Source organism: Macaca thibetana, chromosome 11 (genome assembly GCF_024542745.1).
Source record: "Macaca thibetana thibetana isolate TM-01 chromosome 11, ASM2454274v1, whole genome shotgun sequence".
Classification (NCBI taxonomy): Eukaryota; Metazoa; Chordata; class Mammalia; order Primates; family Cercopithecidae; genus Macaca; species Macaca thibetana.
In genome coordinates this window covers 4,176,403-4,195,476 of record NC_065588.1, presented here as the reverse complement: position 1 = coordinate 4,195,476, position 19,074 = coordinate 4,176,403, and the positions used below count along the sequence as shown (strand labels likewise).

General features: G+C 45.3%; 2 protein-coding genes across 2 annotated transcripts in view; both read right to left on the bottom strand.

Moving 5' to 3' along the window:
- The window catches only part of TIGAR (TP53 induced glycolysis regulatory phosphatase), a 1,172,566-nt gene that overhangs the window by 227,122 nt on the left and 926,370 nt on the right, over nucleotides 1–19,074 (bottom strand). The window lies entirely within an intron of this gene.
- CCND2 (cyclin D2) overlaps nucleotides 1–19,074 on the bottom strand; it is a 734,493-nt gene that overhangs the window by 188,803 nt on the left and 526,616 nt on the right. The gene's annotated exons all lie outside the window — the stretch shown is intronic.

Here is a 19,074-nt window from a genome sequence, read left to right as displayed (position 1 = left end):
ATTTTTTCCCTGTGGGTCAATCTTGATGGCCTTCCCACCGCACCTTTGACCGGGATATCTCCCACCCAGAGATGACTTCACCTCCCTAAGCCAGACACGACTGGATGGGAGAACAGCCAGGGAGGCGCATGCAGCACAGCCTGGAAACTGCGTGTGTGTGTATTTGTGTGTGTGTGTGTGTGTGAGAGAGAGAGAGAGAGAGAGAGAGAGGGAGAGAGGGAGACACACAGAGAGAGAGAGACAGAGAGGGAGAGACAGACAGAGAGAGACAGGGTGAAAGAGAGAGATAATTGCTTTTGTATGAATCTTTCTTTCTTTTTTTCAGCAAACCACAGACCAGATACACATTCTTGGGCAGTTTCCTGAGGATGAACTTAAGATTTTCAGAGAGAGAGGAAAAAAAAGAAAAGAGTAGAGGTGGAGGAAGAAGTGAGGCAGAAAGTAATCAAGCTCACATGCATGCGCGCGCACACACACGCGCGCGCACACACACACGCGCGCACACACACGCACGCGCACACTTCACACACGACTCCTGGCAATAAGGAAGTGAGACCAGATCTTTTTCATGAATGGGCTTAACTCAGCCTTGCTGAACTTCCGCTCTCCCATTCACCAGCATTCAAATTTCACCTTCTGACCATCCAAGGCAGCTGGCTGCTGGCCCAGGAAGTACGAGCACTTTGAGATCATCCCTCTGACCACAGGCAACTGTGCGCTTGCAAGGAATCTTCTTTCCTGAGCTGGTAAATTCAAAATGACCAAGGTGTTTACAGGGTACCAGGTTTGAGGGCCACTGACCCTTGGACCCCCAACCCTACCTACTGCCCTGTTCCCCCAGGACCACAGCTTACACTCTGCAAAAGCTAAGAAATGACAGGCAGGCAATGCACACGGAGGAAACATTTCTGCACAGCAACTGCACAGGAGCACAGCCCAGGTTAACTCTGGGGAATGTTAATGCCAGCCTTAAATTAGGCTGGGGGAAATGACAGTCACCATTTTGGAAAGGACACGTTATGGCTTTTCCCGTGGGAGCTAGGGAGCAATTAACTGGGGCGTGTGACCTATCAGTGTGCCACTCTTTCATATTGGGTGGGAGCCAGGCGAGGCACAGGCAGCAGTGGAAGTTTCTGTTCCTTGAAAATCAGCCTTGAGACGCGGGTGTGTCCCGTCAGTGGAAGGACCGGCGAGGGGTCTCGAGCAAGTCCTTTCATGTTGCTGTGCCCCTGCTTCCTCGTCTGTCAAGAGGTGGCGATAAGACCTCCCTGGAACAACTGCTGGGGTGACCCAGTGAGCTAAGGCCAAAGACCTGCCTCCCCAGTGTGAGGGACCTGGGCTCATCGGCAACCCAGTTAGGGAAACCCCTGCCACCCCGAACTGACAGAGCAGCTGCCGCTATTCCGAAAGAATAAGGATAGCTTTATCCCTGAACTTCCAGAAATGGTGGATGCGACAGACTGGTGGCCCAGAAGCGAGGAAAGCGATAGGAGGCAGACAGGGCTGGCCTGCCCCGAGACCAGAGGAGGAGCAGGAGAGAAGTCGGGGCTGAGACACTTCGGAGGCTCAGCTTTTCCTTTCCTGACTTCTTTCCCCTCTCCTGCAACTCCTTCGAATGGAAGCTCAAGGAGGTGACGGAGAAAGGAACATCCTTTTCCTGGCTCCACTTTATATCCTCAGAATCCTCCCGCAGACTCCCTGGTCCCCACGCTTGGGCTACCGTGGGTCCCCAGGCCCCGCGTCTTACAATGTCTGGGCCCAGAGGCGGGAGCATGGACGAGATGACCTTGAGAGTGCCTTCCCTGCTTGGGGCCACGAGTCTTTTCCCAAGGCTGAATCTAGGGCAGCGAGCTCGAGATCTGCATTCCACTCCTCGCAGCTGCTGAGCTACTGGGTCCAGCTCTGGGCACTGGGAATGGACTCGGAAATACCAGTGGGCTTTGTTTGGGCCGATTACTCACAGTAGAGGAATGACATCCATTCCACTGGACTTTCTAGGAACTTGCCTGCAGCTGGAGGTGTCCCTGTCCCTAGGTTCCCTCTAGCACAGAGAGGCTGCTAGCAGAGGCCTGGCTGGGGAGGGAATGTGCAGCTTCCAGGGGGTGCCAGTGGGCCCCAGGAAGCATTGATGCGATGCTCTTTTTATTAAGTTGCGCTCTAAGCCCTTCTCCCCTGTGATAACTTCCGGGAGTAGCTGTCCCCATTTCCCTGGTCTCCTCTCCCTCTCCTGCTTCAGGAGCCAAATTCCTGCATGACAGCAGCACCTGAGGAATCAGAATTCACACAATAGTAATGCAGGTGAATGGAGGAAATGCCTGTTGGTCTAATGAGCTTGGGTAATAAAGGCTGCCATCCGCGGAAGCCTCACATGCCAGGTGCGTGCCCAGCCCTGCAGGCTCTGCCTCCCTCAATTCTTCCAGTGCCCTGGTTGTGCAGGTGCTGTTCTTGTGACCTTTTTACAGATGAGGAAGTGGAGCCTTAGAGAGACCAGGAAATGCTTTCAAGATCACATAGTTAGCAAATGGCAGAGCTGGGAATTAAGTCCATTTCTGCTCAATTATAAAACACATGAGTTTAGCCACCGGACTCTGATTTTTGTGTGCACTGTAGTAGCTCAGCTTTTATGAGAACCGGAGACTAAGCTCCCTGAGGGTAAAGGCTATGTCTGATTATTATTATTACTTTTTGCCCTATTTATCTCTATAAGATGCCAGGAACTCATTTTAAAATGCACCTGCCAAACCATGCTGAGATGGTGGGCGGCGGCTGCCCATGGATGATCTGGAGGCCACTGCAGCTGCAGGGACCAAAAGCAACCCTGGAACTGTCCACGCTGCAGACAGACTTTTCAGGTCGCTCTCACCCTGCTTCTCCCATGGCTGTTTCTTTTTCTCCCATCTGCCTCCTGGTTTCTGCCCACCAGACGCTTTTCCAGCCTCGTGACCTCTATTACTGCCCCCTCTCTGCAAATGCCTGCACCTTACTCATCGCCCTGTCTTCAAGCTGCTACCGCATGACTCAGGTTTCTCTACTCTTCTTCCCTGTGCCACGTCTCTGTTTCCTAATGGCTTCTCTGGCTCCCTTTCTGTGTCTCTAAGCACCTGGGCCACCTCACTCTCCATTCCTGCTGAGGGTGTCTGAGAGAGTCCCTGATGGGTTAGTAACAACCCAAATCTGGAGATACCTTTGGTCTCAGTCTCACCAGCTTAGTTTTTAGGCTGCCCACATTCTGTGAGGCAGTGGTCTGCAACCTTTTTGGCACCAGAGAAGGGTTTCATGGGCGACAATTTTTCCATGAATGAGGCAGGGGAGGAAAAGGTGGTTTCAGGATGACCCAGGCACACGACGTTTATTGGGCACTGCATTTCTGTTATTACTACATTGCAATATATAATGAAATAATTATACAACTCACCATAATGTAGGATCAGTGGGAGCCCTGAGCTTGTTTTCCTGCAGCTAGACAGTCCCATGTGAGGGTGATGGGAGACAGTGACAGATCAGCAGGTATTAGAGTCTCATGAGGAGCCCGCAACCCAGATCCCTCGCATGCGCAGCTCACAGTAGGGTTCGTGCTCCTATGAGAATCTCATGCAGTCACTAAGCTGACAGGGGGTGGAGCTCAGGTGGTGATGCGAGCAATGGGAAGTGACTATAAATACAGATGAAGCTTTATTCTTGCCCACCGCTCACATCCTGCGTGTGGCCACAATCCCCCCCATAGAGTGGTTCACCTCAGGCTCTCCAATTTAAAGAGGAGGCACCTGAATCTCAGAGACGTTAAGCAACTTGCCTGAGGTCACACATTTAGAAGGTGATAGAATCCAGATCAGAACACATATCAGTCTGGGAAGATGAAAAAAAATCTGAGATGAACAGTGGTGATGGTTACACAACAATGTGAATGTACTTAATGCCACTGAATCCTTTAAAACGGTGAAAATGGTAAATTTTGTCATGTATGTTTTACCACAATAAAAAGTGGCTAAAATGGCAAAAAGAAACAATGAACAAGGTATTGTACCTAAACCCTTATCTTCATGCCTGGCATGTAGGAGCTAATACGATGATTAATTATGTTAATATTACTTTTTTAGTTTCCTCATCTATAAAGTGGGGATAATAAAGATACCTCTTAGGGCCTTTTTTTTTTTTTTTTTTTTTTTTTTTTTTTTTGAGATGGAGTCTCGCTCTGTCACCAGGCTGGAGTGCAGTGGCACAATCTCGGCTCACTGCAACCTCCACCTCCCAGGTTCAAGCGATTCTCCTGCTTCAGCTTCCCAAGTAGCTGGGACTACAGGCATGTGCCACCACGCCCAGCTAATTTTTTGTATTTTCAGAAGAGATGAGGTTTCACCATCTTAGCCAGGATGGTCTTGATCTCTCGACCTCGTGATCCACCTGCCTTGGCCTCCCAAAGTGCTGGGATCACAGGCCTGAGCCCCCGCGCCCGGCCAGGGCTTTTTTTCTTACTTCTTAGAAAGTTACTGTGGCAGATTTATGCATATATAAGTTGCATTCATTTTTTTAAGTGGAGACATCACCTACTTGAAGAGCATAAGTACTAAGTATACAGCGGGATGGATTTTACATACGTATTTCTCAATGTACTCACCACCCAGGCCAAGGTACAGACATTTGCCATGCCCTGAAAACTTCCTTGGGTCCCTCCAGGTTAGGACCAGCGTCCTTCCCACTCTTAGGGGTTTTCATTGAGTTAAACACAACCTCTAGCACCTTGTCTGACATAGACTTGCTTGATCAATGTTATTAATAATCAATACTATTATTAATAGCACACTAATTACTGCTGTTTGACAAAGGGTAAACACAATAGAACTGCTAATGATAATACTCCAAACCCAACTTAGAACAAAACTCATACAAGAGCATCGGCCATGGAGCTAAGAGGTTGGCCCTTTGGCTGCCATCCACAGCCATGCAGCTTGGGCCAAGAGGACGCTCCTCTGAGCTTCCGGGTCCTCATTCCTCAAGTGAGGCCTCCGTGTAAGTATCTAGAGTCTAAGGATCTCTACGGCTCCTTCTAGCTCCAACATTCTACAAGTCTAGGAATTCGGCTTTGTAACCTGGCAAGGGGCTGAAAAAAGCGTGGAAACTGACGGTTATAGCAAAATCAAGCCCGCAGACCTCTTGCATCCCAGCAGCTGGAGTGGTGTTCGTGGTGCCTGGCTGCAGGGACAATACAGAAAGGCTCTTGCTACAACTTTTGAAGAATTCTAGGTCAAACCATGCTAACTGGTTGACCTGTAGAGATGAAAAACCTTTCTCCACATTAGGGTTGACATGCACAGGTCATACCAGTGGTCAAGTCCACCCACTCTATTCTCAGCTGTTGGATTCTCTGGGTGGCAGAATCTCCATCTGCTCACACAGCTGTGCTGAGAGCTGAAGGGTCTGGGGTGGTCTCTGTTCACCGGCCAGCTGTTTCAGCAGCAGGCAGGGGGAGCTTCCCCTGGCTTCCTCAGGACTGCAGCTGTTCAGAGCATCATGGGAACAAAGGCTGACTTCTATGACAAGAATGTGTCAAAACCAATTTTTCTTAATGCAGGAAATTATTTCAAGTTGAGTTCTAAACTAGTCTAAACATGTTCCCTGCAACATAAAACATAGTAATAAAGTGCCTAAAAGGGTGTCTCATATAGAACAGGTACTCAGTAAATGTCAGTTCCTGGATGCCTGGATGCCTCAGCCTATATTAATCTCTGTCATTCATTCATTCATTCATTCACTCACTCAGCAAACCCTTTTCAGTGCTGTGGGTTCCAGATATTGAAGACACCATAATGAACAGCACAGACAAAATCCCTGCCCTTGAATTTTGTAGTCTGGTGGGTAGAGACTGACAATTGGCAATTACAATTAAAAAAACAACAACAACAAAGACAACATGCATTCCGTTGATCAAATATGTACTGAGCATGTCGTAGTGCCAGAGAGAGTTTTCGGTATCAGGGATACAGCGTTAAACAAGACACACATAGTTTCTCAACTTAAAAAGCTTTACTTCTAGTGGAGAACCAGGCAGTAACCATACGAACAAATGAGTAAAAGGGTTTCGTGACGGTGCTTGAGGGAAATGAATGTAGCACGGGTGAAGCACAGCGGGAGAATGTACTGCTTTGACAGAGGGAGCCAGGCTTCAATCATTTCTAGAGAACACAAAGCACAAAGAAAACTTCCATTGCCCGCATGGTTATGTCACTGGTTTTCCCGTTGCGGGTTGTTAAACACCTCTCCTGTGTAAATGTTTCTGGAGCACTGGTTTGCCTCCTTTCTTGGATGGCACAAGGGTAAGCTCCTTAAGGTCAGGAACTGTATCTCAATTTGAGGGCTAACCCTAACCCAAATACACTAGCCAATTACTACAGGTTGAGTATCGCTCATCCAAAATGCTTGGGAACAGCAGTGCTCTGGATTTTTTATATTTCCAGACTTTGGCATATTTTGCACACAATGAATATCTTGGGGATGAGATACAAGTCTAACCACAAAACTAATTTATTTTTCATATACACCTTATACACATAGCCTGAAGTTTTTTTTTTTTTTTTTTTTTTAGGCAGAGTCTTGCTCTGTTGCCCAGGCTGGAGTGCAGTGGCCGGATCTCAGCTAACTGCAAGCTCTGACCTCCGGGTTCACATCATTCCCCTGCCTCAGCCTCCCAAGTAGCTGGGACTACAGGCACCCGCCACCAAGCCCGGCTAATTTTTTGTATTTTTAGTAGAAACGGGGTTTCACCATATTAGCCAGGATGGTCTCGATCTTCTGACCTTGTGAACCGCCCACCTTCGCCTCCCAAAGTGCTGGGATTACAGGCGTGAGCCACCGTGCCCGGCCGCCTGAAGGTCATTTTATAAAATATTTTTAAAAATTTGGGCATGAAACAAGGTTTGTGCTAATTACTTAATGTGTAAAAATTTTCACTTGTGGCATCAGGTCCACACTTAAAAATTTGGATTTTGAAGCATTTCAGATTTTGGATTTTTGGATTAGGGATGCTCAACTTGTATATTTGAGGGATTTCTTGACTGAATTTAGCAGAGAATGGGTAAGGGTGCTCTCTGACTTGATTGAAGATGCATCTGCAGTGTCTCCCTCACAAAGATCTTAAGAATCGAGGGCTTATGGAACAGGGACAGGTGGGGATTGCATGGTGGAAAAACACTGAGGAGGAGCCCTGCAGAATGAGACTCTAAAGAGTTCTAGAACACACAGGATTTAATTCCAGTGAAAAGCATGGAATGACATGGTGGACAGTTGGAAACAAAAGCTGGCTCTTTCCCACCCCTGCCATCTGATAACAGTCCTGGCAACACCACGGCCTCACTTCTCCATCAAGGTTTTAACCATCCAAACCCTCTTCCTTCCAGCCTGAGTGTGTGCGACAAAAGTGACGCCGGCTATTAACTCTGTTCGAGAGCGAGGAAACTGAGAGAAAAGGGAAGTTGGGGCAGAAACCAGGAGTAGACGGAGCTCTCCTAATTCAGGGTTGGTAGCATAATTTGCCAGATCTACATGAACTGCATTCATCCTTAACTTTTTCGTGCGTTAGAATAAATATCTGACTTAGAATTTTTATTCAAAAAGTGTCTGAACCTTCCTTCCCTGTGACACCTTCGCCACTGCCTAGCCTTCTTTTTCTTCGCTTCCAGCTTCCAGCTTCCTACATCTTCTTCTTGGGTGGCAGGGAAGGAACCGTAAGCACGGGCAGTGTGGGAGGCGAAGACTCGGGGTTGCAGCTCAGCGCAGCTGTCACTGATTACAGAAGGGTGCGTAAGATCCCCAAGCACCCGCTGCTTTGCCTCAGTTGCTGAATGCAGATTTGAAAACCACAGCAAGAGTGAAGACCAGAAAGGACAGCTGCTGGGTGGGTCAGGCTGGTGGAGATCTACCCCAGCTCCCAAGCCCAGCTTCTACTTTCTCCACCTGGGTTTTCTTCCCTTCAAGAAGATGTGCAGGGCCAGTGTGGATGGGCAGTGCCACATGAACCATGCAAAAGAAGGCAATTTCCTATTCCGTACCAACCTCCACGGGGATCTCCTTGCAATGACTCCCCTGGGTTCCACCCTCTTCCCTTGCAGGCACCATACAGCAATCACAGTAGTCGTTGAAGACATAGATCTCGTGTCTCTACCCTGCTTAAAATCCTTCAAAACCCCACCCTTGCTCTAAGAATAGTCTCAACATGGCTTCTAACCCCTGCTTACTTCTCCAGCAGCAGCCCGCGTCAGCTCTTCTTGCCTGACTCCTGCCACACTTCCTTCTGATCCTCAAAGAGCCAAAGTCTCCCGCCATGGGCTTTTTTTTTTTTTAATTTGAGTCAAGATTTCACTCTGCTGCCCAGGCTGGAGTGCAGTGACACGATCACAGCTCACTGCAGCCTTGAACTCCTGGGCTCAAGCGATGCTCCCATCTCAGAAGGACATCTACCAAAGGCTGTTGGTCAAGCTGTTCAGGTTTCTGGCCAGATGAACCAACTCCACCATCAACCACGTTGTGCTGAAGACGATGTTAATGAGTCGCTAAAACTGACCACCTCTGTCTCTTTCCCGGATGATGGGGAAGATGAAACTTTCTGGCTGGAAGAACAAAACAGCTGTGGTTGTGGGGGTCATAATGGATGTGGAGCCCGTGCTGGAGGTGCCCAAACTCAAGGTGGGTGCATTGCATGTGAGCAGCAGACCCACAGCCATATCCTCAAGCCTGGGGGCAAAATCCTTACCTTTGCCCAGCTGGCCCTGGCCTCCCCTAGGCCTGTGGCTTTAGCCTGCTCTCCCATCCTTACAAGGGCCAAAGTGTACAGGCATTTCGGCCAGGCCTGGGAAACCCCACATAGCCACATCAAACCCTATGTCCACCCCAAGGGCCAGTCACAGCTAAAAAAAACTAACCCTGGGTCATATCCTCTTATTTAAAGATTTTAGGACCAGAGGCAATGGTTCATTCCAGTAATCTCAGCACTTTGGTATGCTGAGGTGAGAGCATCACTTGGGGTCAGGAGTTTGAGATCAGCCTGGGCAACATAGCAAGACCTCATCTCTATGTCTCTACTAAAAATAAAAATAAATTTTAAAAATGGATGCTGAAAAAAAAAAAGAAAAAAGTCACTTCCCTTCTAGTCTGAAGAAAGTTTCCTGGGTTCTTCAGATTAGGTTATACGCCCCACTATATTTTTTCATAGCATTTTTTTCACTTCTGTAAGGTAGCCTCTATTATATTAATAGTGATGTGAATTTAAAAAAAATGGTTTAAAAAATTTTTAGTTGCTGTTCCTGTTCTCCTCCTCTTCCCCCTACTTTCTCTCTTCCCCCTTTCTTTCCTCTCTCCTCCTCCTCCACGCCCTTCTCTTCCTCCTCCTCCTTCGATAACATCATCCTCTTAGCTCCTAGGACACAGCTTGGCACTCTGTGCATATTTGCTGAATGAGTGTGTGGCTCTGTATGCCCTAGGGGTTGGGAAGACCTTTAAGATGATTGAATCCCATGAGTCTCCTTTGCAGCACCGCGGCCGGATGTCCCTAGCCTCTGCTGCAATGCCTCTGTACTGTGAACTTGTAGACCCCCAGGGCTGCCTATTCTGTCTAAGGAGGCAGCCTCACGACATGGTTAAATGCTCAGGGTCATACCCAATATGTTATTTAACTCTTCTCAGCCTCTGTTTCTTCAACTGCGAAAAGGTGGTCATAATAATACCCACTCCACAGCAATGCTGCAATTGTGAGATGAGATTAAGCATGTGGAGCACAGCGCCTGGCACCAAGTGATGGTTAAATACATGTGATTGATTGTCCCGATTATTATTTTATCGTAACCGTCATCAGTCTGTCTTCAGATGGTGACGACAGAAGGTGAAGTTGTTCTTACATTGCATCTTGATCAATTTCTCTCTAACTTCTGATTCTCCCTTTGGGTTTGCAAGTTCCACCTGACAACCACTGGTGTCAGAGGCCAGCACCTTGATGAATACGTGTCTTCTCTTCTCTAGCTTACCATGGGACAGATAGCTACTGCACCAGTTTCAGGTCTTCTCACCATCTTGGCTTCTTTCTGAATAACTCCTCTTTTGCTATGTCCCCTTACTTCTCAGGCCATCCTAGGGATGAAGAAAGTACTGGGCCAGGCCAGGCGCGGTGGCTCAAGCCTGTAATCCCAGCACTTTGGGTGGCCGAGACGGGCGGATCACGAGGTCAGGAGATCGAGACCATACTGGCTAATATGGTGAAACCCCATCTCTATTAAAAAATACGAAAAACTAGCCGGGCGAGGTGGCGGGCGCCTGTAGTCCCAGCTACTCAGGAGGCTGAGGCAGGAGAATGGCGTGAACCAGGGAAGCGGAGCTTGCAGTGAGCTGAGATCCGGCCACTGCACTCCAGCCTGGGTGACAGAGCAAGACTCCATCTCAAAAAAAAAAAAAAAAAAAAAAAAAAAAAAAAAAGAAAGTACTGGGCCATACAGATCCATGGGCATCCGTGTAGAGACTGCCAAGAAATTAGGATTCTCCTGCCTCTGCACCCAGCCAAGGTTAACAAGCTTCATGGTCTGTTCAACAAACCTGTGGGGACCCGGTCCTCCATCGTGGGATGGGAGCTGAAGGAAACTCAGGTCTGGCCCAAGCCAAAACCCATCTATTCCAACCTATCATTTCTTTTCTGCCTACTTCTTCTGTTGTTGTTGAGAACGGGTCTTGCTCTGTTGTCCAGGATAGAGTGCAGCAGCACAATCATAGCTCACTGCAGCCTCAATCTCCTGGGTTCAAATGATCCTCCTACCTCAGCCTCCTGAGTAGCTTGGGACCACAGGCACATGCCACCACACCCAGCTCATTTATTTTATTTTTGTAGAGACAGGGTCTTGCTATGTTACCTGGGCTGGTCTGGAACTCCTGGGCTCAAGCAATCATCCTGCCTTGGCCTCCCAAAGTGTTGGAATTACAGGCATGGGCCACTGTGCCCAGGCACCAGGCACCTCCTTTTTTTTTTTTTTTTTTTTTTTTTTTAAAGAAGGCTATTAAGTGCCCAGTGCCTGGAAAGTTCCTTTCTTTCCTGAATTAATACACCAAATTAGTTCCTGCTAAAGTGTTAATGACTAACCTCAGTTTCCCTTCTTGCCAGCCATCTGCCCTCCTCCACAAAGGGCTGAATAAATAGGAATTTTAGACATAAGTGGCAGAGTCTGTGAGGGACTAAATTTTGAGCAGGGGGAGCTCTCACGCAGGGCTCTCCAATATACACTGTGGAGGTAGCTTCCTTTTCCACCTATGCAAAAAACCAACCAACCCCACAAATATCTGGTAGAAAGAAGGGCTGTTCCAGCAAAGAATCAATTAATATGAAGACCGCCATCTACTGGCAGATGGTATCTACTGACCCCATTGGTGCACTAGATAAGTTTTGCCATTGCATGGGGTTTCCTGATTGGATTGCTTGAATGCTGAGAACCAGTCCTCTCGCCCATTCCTTTTGCCTAATTTGCCTTCTTCATTTATTCCTTTGTTACTTTGATTCCTCAACATATACAACATTTCACAGAGCCTTTATGCTACAAGGGATCTTTGGAGGGTATAACTGTTGTGTGTCATTAACACTTTAGTATGAATTAACTCATTTGACTACCACTAGTCCAGAAGTTAAGAAATTCCAATTTGTCCCCTTTTTTCTCCCTTTCTTCCTCTCTCTTTCTCCTATCACTGAATATAGAAGTCAGGCTCAAAAACACAGCTTAACTCTGGAGAGGAAAGGACTTCAGAACATTTTCATACCAGAAGACAGCTGTGGAAAGTTTAAAAAGGTATCAGTACACTGGCCTTCCTTACTCCATCAAATCTCATTTGTGCCCTTCTCGGAGTCTCTAAAACAAATGCAACTCCAGGAAGTCTCCCCAGTCTCTGAGATCCCACATTTCCAGTTCCTTCAACCTCTCCAGCTGTCTGCTCCATCTTTTTTTTAACAAGAAGTGTAAATATCTTCACTGTATTCTTATGCACATTTCATGTGCGGTGCGTCTGTTTCATGTGTGGTCTGTCTGGCCTCTTGTCATGGGCTGTTTACTTCCTGGAGACACTTTGGTTTTTCTTTCTCAGTATTTCACCATTGCGCTAAGTCTAAGGTGTGGCACTGTTCATGGTATGTGCTGCCTGCACATTGTGGGACGTTCCCTGGTCAGGGTTTGAACAGTGGGGAAATGGTGGCTCGGAAGGTCTTGGTGAAGCTCAAAAGATGTTCTAGGTCTCTACACACCTATATCTAGGTGTGGTTTGCAAGGAGCAGGTATTAGAACCACGGTTTACAACCTGCAGTGTGAGTGTCCCTGAAGAGACAGGAAGACTTCCCAGGGGGTATTTGGGCATGAATTGTTTTAAGGCACTCCATTTCCAGACCCTGAATACCATATCTGCCTTCCCCTGAACTGATCTAGCAGACAGTGCACCTGCAGCTGGGGGGTCAGGCTGGTTCTCTAGTCCTGGCTGCCCTTTCTCAATAGCCCTTTTCCTACTTTACAGAAAGGGGGAAAAAACCTGTTAACTCTCTCTCATCCCAAATCTTACTTACTATGGTGCATTAGGCCAAGTGTACAAACTTCCATGGCATCCAAAAAAGGACAACTGAAAATATTAATGAAGGCAACATAGATCTCTAAGGTCTTGTGTCTCCCTCTGTCTTATACATATGTCTGTGACAGGCAAAGCATGGCATTAGATGCGGGGTGGTTTAACCTATTTTGGGAGTATTTTGAATTCAGAGAGGTTGTGTGGTAAGGCAAAAATATGATAACAATATTTGTCTAATGACTCCCCTCATCGTTCCCCCAAGGATTGTCAAAGAACATGTTGTCATCATGCAAATCTCATGAAAATAAAGTTAGTGAAGGTAGGAAGTATTGAGGGTGGTGGCACATTATTTCATCCCGGTGATAAATTCATGGTACAGTTTCATGCTCTATCACTATCTATCTATCTATCTATCTATCTATCTATCTATCTATCTATCTATCTATCATCTATCTAATCTAATCTATCTACTGTCTTAGACTTAGAATGCAGAATGCTTGTCTTGGGGACATATATTAACTCATTGATTTGGCTTGAAAAATAAAAACTGGCCGGGCACGGTGACTCATGCCTGTAATCCCAGCACTTTGGGAGGCCAAGGCAGGCAGATCACGAGGTCAAGAGATCAAGACCATCCTGGCCAACATGGTGAAACCCCGTCTCTACTAAAAATACAAAAACTAGCTGGGTGTGGTGGCGCATGCCTGTAGTCCCAGCTCCTCAGGAGGCTGAGGCAGAAGACTCGCTTGAACCCGGGAGGTGAAGGTTGCAGTGAGCCGAGATAGCGCCATTGCACTTCAACCTGGCAACAGAGAGAAACTCTGTCTCAAAAAAAAGAAAAAAGAAAAAAGAAAAAGAAAAACTAAGTGTTTTGGTGGGGGACGAAGAATAGTCTACTCTGGGCAATTAATTTTATGACCCACTTCAACCATTACCTTAAAGGGCTAAATTACCTTAAATTGAATGTGCTAAATTTTCAGCTCTTAAAATTTCCATAATAAAGTATATGATAGTACAAAATCAATGTACAAAAAAGTTTTGGTAAACTTATATTGAAATGAAAAATACTTCTATTTCTTCGACCCTTTTAAAGTATATCAAGTTAGAAGGTGCCTTTATGAGAAAGAATAACAAGCATAATTAACAATCATTTAATAAGTCTTGATAAAGTATTTTAGGTGATTTCCCAGAAAAAGAGGACTTAATGACCACGAAGACTAGGTAATAAATATTTGCAAGTCAGATGTTTTCCAATTCTTTGCTTTCAACAATATCAGGAGAGGACCTAATGGAGTTGTCAGCTGATAGATTATTAAAAATAATTCTTGATGATAGGGCAGTATGTTATTTTTGGCATAGAACTTGGAAAGAGTTCAGAGAGCTAAATCATATTGCTATAAAAAAACTCCATCCAAACTTATTTACGTGAACAAGGTTTCCCAGCATTACTTCTATAAAAATGAAAAGTAGGAATAGAATGGATGCTATTCCTTGTCTAACTCTAATAACAAGTATTATCATGCATGAATACATGAATTAATTAAAGATAAAAGCCTTATTTGGCTGGGCACAGTGGCTCACGCCTATAATCCCAGCACTTTGGGAGGCCGAGGTAGGTGGATCACGAGGTCAGGAGATCGAAATCATCCTGGTTAACATGGTGAAACCCCGTCTCTACTAAAAATACAAAAAATTAGCCAGGCGTGGTGGCAGGTGCCTGTAGTCCCAGCTACTCGGGAGGCTGAGGCAGGAGAATGGCCAGAATTTGGGAGGCGGAGCTTGCAGTGAGCCAAGATCGTGCCACTGCACTCCAGCCTGGGTGACAGAGCGAGACTCCGTCTCAAAACAAACAAACAAACAAAAAAATGCCTTATTCATTTCATTAAGAGATACGAGGCGGGTGGATCACCTGAGGTCGGGAGTTCGAGACCAGCCTGACCAATACGGAGAAACCCCATCTCTACCAAAAATACAAAATTAGCCAGGCGTGGTGGTGCATACCTATAATCCCAGCTACTCCAGAGGCTGAGGCAGGAGAATCGCTTGAATTGCTTGAACCTGGGAGGCGGAGGTTGCGGTCAGCCGAGATCGGGCCATTGCACTCCAGCCTGGGCAACAGGAGTGAAACTCCGTCTCAAATAAAATAAAAGAGATACATTACTATTTTTTTTTTTTTGAGACGGTCTTGCACTGCGGGGCAAACCAGGATATTGATATTGATACAGTCAAGATACAAAACATTTCTGTCACCACCAGAATTCCTGAAGTTACCTTCTTATAATCACAACTGCTTTCCTTGCATTCTCTCACCCTTAATCTCTGGCAATCACTCATTGCATCTCTATTTCTGTGATTTTGTCATTTCAAGAATGTTAAATAAATGGACTCATACACATTGAACTTTCTGACACTGGCTTTTTCTTCTCAGCCTAAGTCTCTGGAGAGCCATCCACGTTGTGGAGTATATGAATAGCTCCTTCCTTTTTCCTGCTGAGTAGTACTCCCTGCTGTGGATGTACCATGGTCTGTTTAACCATTCATCCACTGAAACACACCTGGGTTGTTTCCAGCGTGGTACTATGGCACAGAAAGCTTCTATAAACTTTCGTGTGCAAGCTTTTCGTGAGCATAAGCTTTCACTTCTCTGGGATAAATATCCAGAAATGCAATCGTTGGATCACGTGGTAATTGTGTGTTTAAAATTTTAAAGAAATTGCCAAACTCGTCCAGAGTGGTGGTGCCATTTTACGTTCCCTCCACAATGTATTAGTGATCTAGTTTCTCTACATCCTCACCAGCATTTGGCCTGTCACCATTTTTTCCCACATTATTTTAAGTCAAATTTTAATTTTAAGATAGTTCTAGATTTACAGAAAAGTTGTGAAGATCGTACAGATTTCTCATACACCCCTCGCCCGGTTTCCCCTACTGTTAACATCTCTTCATTTTATGGAATCTTTGTCACAACTAAGGAGCCGGCACCGGCACACTTGTGCTAACTAAACTCTGCAGTTTATTCACGTTACTAGTTTGCCCCGCTGTCCTTTCTCTGACTCTGGATACCACAGTACTTTTCTTTGTCATGTCTCCTTAGCCTTTTCTTGTCTGTGAGTTTCTCAGACTTTCCTTGTTTTGGATGACTTTGACAGTTTTGAGGAATGCTGGCTGGGTACTGTGTAGAATATCTCTTAATTTGGGTTTGTTTGATGTTTTTCTCATGGCAAGCCTGGGGTAATGGATTTTGGAAGGATAGCCACAAAGGGCAGTGCCACTCCCACCACATGGTATTGAAGGGGCATACATGCAATTGACATGACTGATGATGTCGACCTTATCACCTGGCTAAGGGCGTTTGCCAAGTCTCTCTCCTATAAAGTTCACCTCTTCCTCCCTTTCCACACTTTACGGTCCAAAGGCCAGTTTCCAAGGGCCAACCAGTACTCAAATGGTTAAGAGTTAAGCCCCATCTCCTCGAGGGAGAAATATCTGCATAAATTATTTAGAATTACTAGAATTCTCCTTTATGCGCCGGGCTCACGCCTGTAATCCCAGCACTTTGGGAGGCCAAGGCAGGTGGATCACGAGGTCAGGAGTTCAAGACCAGCCTAGCCAAGATGGTGAAACCCCGTCTCTACTAAAAATACAAAAAATTAGCCGAGTGTGGTGACAGACGCCTATAATCCCAGCTACTCGGGAGGCTGAGGCAGGAGAATCACTTGAACCTGGGATGCGGAGCTTGCAGTGAGCTGAGATCGCGCCACTGCACTCTAGCCTGGGTGACAGAGTGAGACTCCGTCTCAAAAAAAAAAAAATTCTCCTTTATGGAAGATTTAACTATTTTTAAGAGTTCATAGATGTATTTTAGAGCAGTTATATTTTTTCAGACAAATTGAACACAGTGCAGAGTCTCCACAGAGTTCCTCTCCCTCTCTTCCCCCGTCACCTCAGCAGTTTCCATTAGTACCATCTCCCATTAATGTAGTACATTTGTTACAATAAACAAATCAACATGGATGTATTATTCGCTAAATTATTAGTTACAGTTTTTGTTAACTAATTTGATACATTATGAACTTAATTATAATCTAGATATTGATCTATTTTAGCTGAAGTCCACAGTTTACACTAGGGTTCTCTTCCTGTTATAAAGTTCTCTGGATTTTATCAAATGCATAATGTATCATGCATCCCCCATACAATATCAAAATAGGTACACAGCACCCAAATACACTCTGCAAAATAGTTTCACTGCCCTGAAAATCCTCTGTGCTCTGCCTATTCATCCCTCCGTCCCCCTCACCGTTTGGCAACTACTATCTTTACTGTGTCTATAATTTCACCTTTTCTAGAATGTCATCTAGTTAGAATCACACAGCACGTGATTTTTTTAGATTGATATCTTTCACATAACCATAAGCTTTTAAGGTTCCTCTATGTCTTTTCATGGCTTGATAGCTCATTTCTTTTCACCCTAAATAATACTGCATTGAATTCATGTCTCACAGTTTATCTATTCATCTACTGAAGGATATCTTGGTTACTTTCAAGTTGTGGCAACTAAGAATAAATCCTCTATAAACATTCATGTGCAGATTTTTTTTTTTTTTTTTTTTTGATATGGAGTCTCGCTCTGTCTCCCAGGCTGGAGTGCAGTGGCGTGATCTCAGCTCGCTGCAAGCTCTGCCTCCCGGGTTCACGCCATTCTCCTGCCTCAGCCTCCCGAGTAGCTGGGACTACAGGTGCCCACCACCACGCCCGGCTAATTTTTTGTATTTTTAGTAGAGACGGGGTTTCACCGTGTTAGCCAGGATGATCTCAATCTCCTGACCTCGTGATCTGCCCCCCTCGGCCTCCCAAAGTGCTGGGATTACAGGCGTGAGCCACTGTGCCCGGCCTCATATGCAGATTTTTGTGTGGCTATGTTTTCAACTACTTGGGTAAATACCGAGAAGTGTAACTGTTGGGTCATATGGGAAGACTACGTTAAGAAACAGACATTCAGATGAGGGATAAAATCCGACACATTGGGTACAGTGTACACCACTCGGGTGATGGGTGCACCAAAATCTCAGAAATCACCACTAAAGAACTTACCCATGTAACTAAACACCACTTGTTTCCCCAAAAACTATTAAAGAAAAAAAGACATTCTTCCAAATGGCTATACCATTTTACATTCCCACCATCAATGAATGAGAGTTGGTACTGTTCTACCTCCTCCTCACCATTTGGTGTGTCAGTATTACGAATTTTCACTATTATTCTGATGACTATGCCATGGTATCTTGATATTTTAATGTGCATTCCCTAATGATGTGTGATATTAAGCATATTTTCATATGCTTATTTGTCATCTGTATATCCCCTTTGGTGAGATGTCTGTTCAGATCTTTTGCCCACTTTTTTTTTTTTTTTTTTGAGATGGAGTCTCGCTCTGTCGCCCAGGCTGGAGTACAGTGGCGTGATCTCAGCTCGCTGCAAGCTCTGCCTGCTGGGTTCACGCCATTCTTCTCCCTCAGCCTCGCGAGTAGCTGGGACCAGAGGCCCCCGCCACCACGCCTGGCTAATTTTTTGTATTTTTAGTGGAGACAGGGTTTCACCGTGTTAGCCAGGATGGTCTCGATCTCCTGACCTTGTGATTCGCCTGCCTCAGCCTCCCAAAGTGCTGGGATTACAGGCATGAGCCACTGCGCCTGCCGCTTGCCCGCTTTTTAATTGGACTATTTATTTTGTTATTGTTGAGCGTTAAGAGTTCTTTGTATATTTTGTGCACAAATTCTTTATCGGATATGTGTTTTGCAAAGATTTTCTCCCAGTCTGTGGCTTGTCTTTTCATTCCCTTAATAGTATCTTTCACAGTTTTCACTTTAATAAAATATAAGTTACCACATTTTTCTTTCATAGATTGTGCTTTTAATGTTGTATCTAAAAAGTCATCACCAAACCCAAGATCATCTAGATTTTCTCCTATATTATCTTCTAAAAGTTTTACAGTTTAGCATTTTACATTTAGGTTCATGATCCACTATTAATTATTTTTTTGTGAAAAGGGTAAGGTCTGCATTTTGTTTTGTTTTGTTTTGTTTTGTTTTTTGGTATTTGTATGTCCGATTGTTCTCAGCAATGTTTGTTGGAAATACTGTCCTTTCTCCATTCTATTGCTTTCGGTCCTTTGTCAAAGATCGTTAGACTATATTTATGTGGGTCTATTTCTTGGCTCTCTCTTCTGTTCCATGGATCTATTTGTCTATTCTTTCACCAGTACCACAGTCTTGATTACTATAGCTTTATAGCATGTCTTGAAGTTGGGTAGTGTCAGTTCTCCAACTTTGTGCTTTATCTACTTCAATATTTGTTGGGTATCGTGGGTCTTTTGCCTTCCCATATATACTTTAGAATCAGTTTGTTAATATCCACAAAATAACTTGCTGGGATTTTGACTGTGATTGCGTTGAACTGATGGATTATTTGGAAAGAACTGACATCTTAACCACATTGAATCTCCTG